At 38.1% G+C, this 10,066-nt stretch overlaps 1 pseudogene; it reads left to right on the plus strand.

The window, feature by feature from the left end:
* Positions 1-1,891: 1,891 nt before the first annotated feature.
* On the plus strand, positions 1,892-9,331 carry LOC149405089 (protein FAR1-RELATED SEQUENCE 5-like; annotated as a pseudogene).
* Positions 9,332-10,066: the final 735 nt, after the last annotated feature.

The following is a 10,066-nucleotide window of genomic DNA, read 5'->3' on the forward strand; positions in this document are numbered from 1 at the left end:
TGAATTTTATCGATTTTGAGGGTTTCACATTGTATCTCATCGTACGATGTCGTACGATGCTGTACGATGTCGTACGATGAGATTCAATGTGAGATTCATTGTATCTCATCGTACGACATCGTACGATGCTGTACGATGAAATTCAAGGTGAAACCCTCAAAATCGAAAATGAAAAAGATTTGTGATGAAAATCATTTGAAAATGAGAGAAAACACATGGGTTTTTTGAATCAAGGGTATTTGTGTCCGATTTTGGGTCAAAAGTTCATATTTAGATATTTTTAAACATTAGGGTCTAATCTTGATATTTAATGGTTTATTAAGCCCAGAAAATGAAATTTCTCAATAGATTTATCTATGTAGACAAGTAAAACTCTCATTCAATCCATTGATGATTCATGTGATTGCGTAAATACTTCTTCCCCTAGTAGATGATGATCTCTCATCGGCAGTAACATGAAGAATAAGTGTCAAAGCTCAAAAGCTTATAAACTAAATCTAGATATTTTTTTTTCCGGTCTTCGCTATCATTTAGCTAGATCATTGACACCTCCTAGATCTGAAAATCCTCGCTAGAGCAGATATCATATATATAAATTTCAAGTATATCATCGAATTTCAAAACATACGCTGGAAAAAAGTCTTTAGAATATGATATACTTGACATATGCGAGACTCAGAGAAAAAAAAAAGAGGGTAAAAATGGATAAAAAAATATTATCTCTCCTCCTTTGACTAGTAGAATTGTCCAAATTAGCATTTTGGTTGAAAATGAGAAATAAGTTATCAAATGGTAGTAGATGTGTCAATTTCTCAATTATAATTCATCTGCTGATCTTGCATCCGATTTTACATAATCTTCATAGCTGAAATCACCTTACATATTTCCTATAACTTCAAACTACCCTAGAGTTTCTAATCATGGCTGGCTCCTCCTGTGTTTGAACTTTCTTCACTTTCCACTCACACTCTCTCAGTATTTCAACAACATTTATATAAATACATATTTACAATAATTTGAATCAACACACAAACAACTCTGTGACGAAGCTCTATCAATGACTGTCAACAACACATAGTATAAAGCACACATAGGACAAGGTATTTCGGCAATGATGACTGCAACAAAAATACATAGATGTGTAACCCTACCAAAAAGGAAAAGCGACTCTTATATATGACGAAAACCAACGTAGTGTCCTTAGCTAAGGTTTCTCAACGCACATGGTGAACTCTCATTGAACGATCGGTAAAAGTGCAGAAGCATATCAGATAAAATGCATGTCTATAGAAATCCACATCACAAACTGATGTGTAAAGCAGACACCTCATGTTGTAGACTGATGTTTTCAACATCGTGAGGAACAACAATTTTGCAAAAACAAAAACAGCCAACTCAACGTAACAACAAAAACTTTGATAAAACAACAAAAATGCTAACTATCCAGACTTTGTAGTCGGGCTATTTTTACGACTTCTCAATTTTTGCTGACATGGAAATATTTAATATATAACATTTGGAATTATTAAAGAGAACAGAATACCAAAAGTCTTGGAGGCTTACTTTAGCTGTTGTTTCTCTTCCGTGTCTTCATTTGTTCTTCTTGTTTGTCCATCTTCTGAATGTACGTACTCTCTGCTTTTTTTCCCCTCTTTTTCCTCTTGCTTTGGGTATTTGCTTTGGTTATGTATGCAAATAATTATTCATCTTTGTACTCTGCTGCTGTTTTTTTTTTAAATCTTCTTGTTCTTCTTCTTGTGCGGCTCATTCATTATTTTTATATTGTTAATATTTTATTAAAATCGTTTTTTTATCAGGAGTTTATGATAAAATTGATTTAACATCACTTTGAACTCTAAACATGTATTATTTTTTATCTGGAGTCTAGGATATGGTTGGAAGAGAAAATGAAGAACATGATACGCGTGGGGAAGGAAAAAAAAATAGTAGCGATTACTATGAAGTTCTAAATGCCCCTGAGTCTGGAATGAAGTTTGATGCTTTCAATGATTTGTTCGAGTACTACAGACAATATGGAAAGCAAGAGGGTTTTGGAATCAAAAGAAAAACATCATGAAACTCGTCAGATAATAGATTGAAGTTTTTTTCCTTGTCATGCTCTCGAGTAGGGAAGTCTCAGGCTTGCAAGCAAAATTATTTAGTTCCTAATCCTCTAACGAGATTGGATTGCAAAGCTAGAGTCAACAGAACCATATTTGAGGATGGAAAATGCAAAATAAATTATGTTATTCTAGAACACAATCACGGATTGAGTCCTCGGAAGTCACGGTTTTTCTACTGCAATAAGGAGATAAGCACCACTGTTCGAAGAATACTCGAACTCAACGGCCGGGCAGGAATCAATGTAGCAAAAAACTTCCATTCGTTTGTTGTCGAAGTGGGAGGTCACGATAATGTTCCATTCTCAAAAAAATATTGCAGAAACTTCATTGAGAAAGCTAGACGACTACGACTAGGAGTTGGAGATGCCGAGGCAATTCATGCGTATTGTTATGCTATGCTTCGTTTCACACCAAGAACTCAGACGCACAAGCACACAAGAACACAGCAGATTGTTTACGAGGTTCGGTCAACACGACCTACTCCCCGGAATTCCCCTCTCGGAATTCAGTGCACTATGATTAAACCAGTTACAAACACTCTCCCTGGTGATCTCACAATCCGAGACCTCCCAACCTAAGAACAGAGATGGAGAAGAAGATGAACTACCCAAGAACTGTTTCCCCAATTCTCTCGCTCAAACTCTCACAACAAATTTCTCACTCTCTCTTTCTTTTCTGTGTGCCTGTGTGTCTATAAAGCCGTTAGCACAGTACATATATCAACCCAGCCTAACTAACTTAAGCCTAATACTAACCCAACCATTTATAAACCATGGTCAGGTTAGCTTACACGTGTACAAACTAACATAAAACCGTGGTTAAGGCACAACTAATGTCAACAAACTCCACCTTAGTTGTTCCTTGACCACCAATCACAGTGCATAGCTCCGAGAGGATCATCATTCAGTCTTCTATCTTCTTGCTTGAACACCAAGTAACTTCAAGCAATGCCTGAACTTACTTAGTGGAAGAACCTTTGTCCCACAGTCTGCTGGATTGTCTTCAGTCCCAACCTTCTGTATATCTACCACTCCTTGCCCCACATTTTCTCGGATGAAGTGATACTTGATCTCAACATGTTTCGTTCGATCATGAAACACCGGATTTCTGCAGAGATGTATAGCACTCTAACTGTCTGAGAATATGGTTGCTTTTCCAACAAAGAACTTTAGTTCTCTGAGCATCCCTTGAAGCCAAATCCCTTCTTTTACGGCTTCAGTTGCAGCTACATATTCGGCTTCAGCTGTAGAAAGAGTAACTACTGACTGCAGCTGAGATCTCCAGCTCACACAGTTTTTGCCGACCAGGAAATAGTATGCTGATATGGACCTCCTTGTGTCCTTATCACCTGCATAATCTGAGTCCACAAAACCCTGCAGGCTTACCCCTTCATCTGAATCACCAGAGTACATTAAACGAGTTCGAGTGGACCCGGCTATGTACTTCAGTAATCCCATAATAGCAAACCAATGGAACTTTCCTGGATTAGCCATGTAGCGACTGAGAGAGTTGATAGCAAAGGCCAAATCTGGACGTGTACAGGTCATACCGTACATGACAGATCCAACCACATTAGAGTAAGGCTTGTCAGCCATAAACTGAGCTCCTTCATCATCAGTTGGACTCTGAGACTTTGGCAACTGCACATGGTTTCCAAGCGGTAAATTGTTGCACTTAGCACCTGCAACTCCAAACTTTTCAACCAGTTTTTCCAAGTAACCTTGCTGATTCAGAAACAGCTTTGATTCATTCCTGTTTCTCTCAATCCTCATCCCTAGGATCTTCCCTGCTGCACCAAGATCCTTCATGTCAAATTCTGACTTCAGCAAGTCCTTCATCTTGTTCACTCTGTGTTTTTCTTTACTGATGAGGAGCATATCATCCACATAAAGTAGGAGAAACTCTGAGTCTAAAGGACTTGACCCTTTGAAATACAGGCAGGGATCATAGAAACTCCTACAGAATCCTTGTGCAGTGATAAAGGTGTCAAAGCGAATGTACCACTGCCTAGGCGACTGTTTGAGTCCATATAGGGATTTCTTGAGAAGACACACCATGTCTTGTTTCTTCTGATGCTCATACCCTTCAGGTTGTTCCATATAGATAACTTCATCTAAGTCTCCGTGAAGGAACGCTGTTTTGACGTCCATTTGTTCAAGCTCAAAATCAAATTGAGTTACAAGAGATAGCATCACCCTTATAGTCTTATACTTGACCACAAGTGAGAATATCTCATTGTAATCAACCCATTCCTTCTGTGTGAACCCTTTTGCCACTAAGCGAGCCTTGTACCTTACTGGTTCACCATCCACAGCCCATTCTTTCACTTTGAAGATCCACTTGCAATCCACAGTAGACTTGTCTTTAGGTCTCTTTACCACTTCCCAAGTCTGGTTCTTGTGAAGTGATTCAATTTCTTCATTCATAGCAAGTCTCCATTGCTTGGACTCCTTGCACTTTATGGCTTGTGTGAGGGTTTCTGGTTCAGTCTTATTTATCTCTACTGCTACCATGAAAGCATAGGCAAGAAGTTCTGTGTAAGCTGAAAACCCATATCTTTCAACAGGTTTGTGTTCTCTTCTTTCTCTATCTCTGACTAGCTGATAACTTGAGGGAGTCTTGAGACCACTATCTTCTTCTGGATCTTCATTCTTCCTTGGAGTCTGATAGGCATTGCAGGTTTCTTCAGTATTATCTTCATGACTTGGTTGAGGAGTTTGTCTAGGCTCCACCGGATGAGCCACCTCATACCTTTGAAGATTTGTAACTTCACTAGTCACAGTACCTGAAGGGTTAGTGGAACTAGACACAGAACTAGATACCATATTAGAATTATCAAGGCAAGGAAAGTCATTCTCATTAAAAACTACATCCCTGCTATTAATGACCTTAAAACCTCTATCACCCTTAACCCACAGCCTATAGCCTTTAGTACCATCAGAATAGCCTAGAAAAACACACTTCACAGCCCTAGGGTCAAGCTTACTTTCTTCTTGATGCGCATAAGCAGAACAACCAAAAATTCTTAAGTGAGAGATATCAGGAATTTTACCAGACCACACCTCTTCAGGTGTTTTGAACTCAAGAGCACTGGATGGGCTCCTATTGATGAGATAAGCAGCTGTTACAACAGCTTCACCCCAAAAGTTCTTAGGTAGTCCTGAGCTGAACAACATGCATCTTGATTTGTCTAGTAAAGTCCTGTTCATTCTTTCAGCCACTCCGTTCTGCTGTGGAGTGAGTCTCACTGAGTGATGCCTTTGAATACATGCTTCCTTGCAATAAGAGTCAAAAACCTCATTGCAAAACTCTAAACCATTGTCAGTTCTCAAGATCTTTATTCTTTTATCAGACAGGTTTTCAACCAGAGTTTTCCAATTCTTGAATTTTTCAAAAGCATCATTTTTATTTTTCAGCAAAAAGACCCATACTTCCTTGAAAAATCATCAATTAGGGAAAGAAAATACACGTTACCACCATGAGTAGGATTCCTTTCAAGACCCCACAAGTCAGAGTGAATGTACTCAAGAACACGTGTAGATGTGTGTCTTCCAACCTTGAACTTCAGACGGTGGTGTTTTCCCAGAACACAATGTTCACAGAAGCCAACACTGGAGATTTTATCCTTCCCAAAGTATTGACTTTCTTTCAGGACTTGAAGACCTTTGTCACTAATGTGGCCTAGTCTTCTGTGCCATAGGATGGCTTTGTGTTCTTCTGGTGAGTTGGTCACTGTTGCTGCTGAGCCAGAGATGGTTTCTCCAACAAGATAGTAGAGGCCATCAATCTTAATTCCCTTAATGGCTGTCATAGAACCCTTTGAGATTCTCATGACCCCTTTTTCAGTCTTGTTGGTGTAGCCTGAGTCATCAAGAACTCCCAGAGACACTAGATTTCTTGTGAGACTAGGCACATATCTCACATCCTTGAGAGCTCTGCAGCACCCATCAAACATCTTGAATTTTACAGTGCCCATTCCCTCCACCAGACATGTGTCACTATTTCCCAGCACTACTTTGCCTCCTTGAAGTCTCCTGAAATATGTGAGATAGTCTTTATTGTAAGTCATATGATAAGTACAGCCAGAATCTAAAATCCAGTCACTTTTCTCCTTATCATCTGAGATGACCAGAACTTCTCCACTGTCATATCCATCCCCAAAGTTTGCTGAGTCTGGTTGACTTGTGGTAGTGTTGGTCTTGTCCTTCTCCTTTTTTAGCCATTTGTAGCAGTCTTTCTTTAGGTGTCCAGGTTTCTTGCAATAGAAGCAAGTTCTTGTCCCCTTCCCATCAGTACTAGATGACACCTGAGTACCCTTGCTTCCATACTTTCCTTTATTACTCTTGTTAGATTTCTTGTTCTGACCCTTGTCTTGTCCATAATGTGCCTCTGCTCCAGATGAGAGAGCCTTCTCTGATTTTATCTCAAATTCCTTGGATCTCGGAGCAGATACTACCTCATCTAGGGTAATCTGTGTTCGACCATACTTAATAGTAGATTTTACTTCCTTATAGGTGTCAGTCAAAGAATTAAGAATAATAATAGCCTGATTTTCATCACTCATAGATTCCTTTTCGCCAGAATTAGAAAGTTCAATAGTGAGTTTTCGAAATTCATCAAGATTTTCATCTAAAGATTTGGAAGAGTTCATTTTGAAACCAAACAGCCTTTCTTTCAGAAAAATTTTGTTTGTTAAAGATTTTACTTGAAAAAGATCATAAAGTCTCTTCCAGATTTTAGCCGGTGTATCATCGCTATCTATCTGGCGAATTATTGAATCTGAGAGATGAAATATCAGGGTACCTGTAGCTGTTTCAAGGATCTCGTTCTTCTGATCCTCAGTCGTCCCTTCTGGCCAGATTATCGGGTCTTCGATCGCCTTGAGAAGACGCTGTTGTGCGAGAAGAGCTTTGATTTTCCTCCGCCATATTCGATAGTCTCCAGAACCATCAAATTTGTCGATGTCGATTCTCATGTTGTTCGTCGGAATTGAATTCGCGAACAACTGGATTTCACCACGGCTTCGACTCTGAATCGCCCCTGTATCTTCACCTTTCACAGATTCTTGGTCCAAGGCTTCTTTCTTGATCTGATCCGATGTTGATTCTGGTTCCGCCAGCTTGAAAGGACTTGTTTCACGAGGTGTGGTTTGAGAGAAAACGCCGACGAGGCTCTGATACCACTGTTATGCTATGCTTCGTTTCTCACCAAGAACTCAGACGCACAAGCACACAAGAACACAGCAGATTGTTTACGAGGTTCGGTCAACACGACCTACTCCCCGGAGTTCCCCTCTCGGAATTCGGTGCACTATGATTAAACCAGTTACAAACACTCTCCCTGGTGATCTCACAATCCGAGACCTCCCAACCTAAGAACAGAGATGGAGAAGAAGATGAACTACCCAAGAACTGTTTCCCCAATTCTCTCGCTCAAACTCTCACAACAAATTTCTCACTCTCTCTTTCATTTCTTTGTACCTGTGTGTCTATAAAGCCGTTAGCACAGTACATATATCAACCCAACCTAACTAACTTAAGCCTAATACTAACCCAACCATTTATAAACCATGGTCAGGTTAGCTTACACGTGTACAAACTAACATAAAACCGTGGTTAAGGCACAACTAATGTCAACACATATTTTACTAGAATGAAATGTAATAATTCCGATTTCTTTTATGTGATGGATTTGGATGACAAGGCATGCATAAAAAAATTGTTTTGGGCTGATGAAAGGTAATAATTCCGATTTCTTTATGAGGAATTTGGGGATGTGGTAACGTTTGATACAACATATTTGACAAATAAATATGATATGTCATTTGCTCCTTTCGTTGGAGTTAACCACCACAGACACTCAATCTTATTCGGATGTGGATTACTATCAAGCGAAAATACGGAAACGTTCACTTGGTTGTTCAAAACATGGTTAGCTTGCATGTCTGACCGCGCTCCTAATGCCATAATTACTGATCAAGACAGAGCCATGAAAAAAGCAATTGAAGTTGTATTCCCTCACACTCATCATCGATGGTGCTTATGGCACATAATGAAGAAGATATCCGAAAAGTTAAGTTGCTTTCAAGATTATAAGGAAATTAAAAAAGCACTTAAAAATGTGGTCTACAAATCCTTATTAGTGGAAGAGTTTGAAAAAAGATGGGAGTTATTTCTTAATGAATTCAGTCTTCAAGAAAATGTGTGGTTGTCTAGCTTGTATGAAGAAAGATACCGATGGGTACCGGCTTTTGTTAAAGACACATTTTGGGCTGGAATGTCAACTACTCAACGTAGTGAAAGTATGAATTCCTTTTTTGATGCATATGTCAACTCCAAGATAACATTGAAGCAATTTGTTGAGCAATATGATTGTGCTCTAAGAGACAAGGTTGAGAAAGAAAATAAAGCCGATTTTAAGTCTCTTAACTCATTAGTTCCACGTGTGACTCATTTTGAGTTGGAAAAACAATTTCAAGAGGCTTACACTATTGCAAAGTTCAAAGAGTTTCAAAAGGAGGTAACATAGAAGCTTTATTTTGAAGTAGCTGGTGTAGCCGATGCAGAGAATTTTGATGTAGTTGAAGCCATGTTTTTCAAAGAAGGAAGCAAGGAAGTCCATTTCAGCATTCAATTTTGCAAAGAAAATTATGAAGTGAAATGTTCATGTCGATTGTTTGAATCTAAAGGAATTTTGTGCAGGCATTCGATTTCAGTTCTCATTAAAATGAGAGTTAAAAATGTACCAACAACGTGTCGCGCTGGAGAAAAAATTTGAGAAGAGGTCACACGAAGATCAAAGTTTCTTATGATGATTTCAGCAAAAATCCCGAAGCCGAACGATTTCAAAAATTGCTGAAGAAATTTGAGAATATGGTAGATTGGGCTTGCATTTCAGACAAGAAATTCCAATTGCTATGGAATTGGATGGAAGATTTTCAAGCAAAAGTTACTCAAGATGAAGCTAATGATGAAGTAATGAACAATAATAGTCACACTGAGAGTGCTCCTGCCAAAGAGATTACTGAGATCAATCAAATATATGCTCCCGTAGGTTTTCGAAGACATGATCGACCACCTAAAAATAGAAAAATCTCAAAAATTGAGAAGATATCCGCTAAAGGAAAAGGAAAAAGAAAAGGAGAGAATGCCAAGAAGAGACAAGAGACTATGCCGAACAGGGACATCCATGTACAAATTTTACTCTAAATTTTTAGTTATTAATTATGTAAGTATATATATATATATATATATATATATATATATATGTATATATTTATAATTACTTTCTCTATTTAGGTGCAAGAAATGGTGCCTTTGGTGTATAGCTTACCCATAGAACATGTTCCACAATACCAACCACAGCCCATGCATCCTTTTGTCGTATCAATCAGACTATATAATATTCAAGGTAACATGACACAAAATTCTTCCACTAAATCTCATATTTGTTTAATTATTTTCAATGCTATTCATCAACTAAAAAATTAACTCTTTCTTTGGAACAGATCTTCCGATGTCTAGCGACATGGTACACTATAATCATGAGTACTCAAAATTCCATCACTTGCAGCAGTTCAACCAATAAACTTGGATGGTCGGTGCATTTTTTTTACATGGGATTGTTGCTGGTATTTTGTGGATTTTACATGGAGCCATTGATTGTATTTTGGTGTTTGTTGTTGTTGTTGTTTTTTTTTTTGTTTTTTTTTTTATTTTTTATATAAGAAACTCTTGCTGGTTGTTTTTTTTGTTTGCAGAGAACTGTTGTTGTTGTTTTTTTTTTGTGTGTTTTTGGTGGTGTTTTTTTTTTTTTTTTTTTTTTTTTTTTTTTTTTTTTTTTTAAACAATGAACTCTTGCTGGTATTTTTGTATCGGAGAGAGAGAGAGAGATATTGGTATTTTGGTGTATCTCATGTTCAATTCTAGTCATTATATGATCTA

The sequence above is a fragment of the Urtica dioica genome, chromosome 2 (genome assembly GCF_054948205.1).
Source record: "Urtica dioica subsp. dioica isolate 48M chromosome 2, U.dioica_male_clone48M_v1_H2, whole genome shotgun sequence".
Taxonomy (NCBI): Eukaryota; Viridiplantae; Streptophyta; class Magnoliopsida; order Rosales; family Urticaceae; genus Urtica; species Urtica dioica.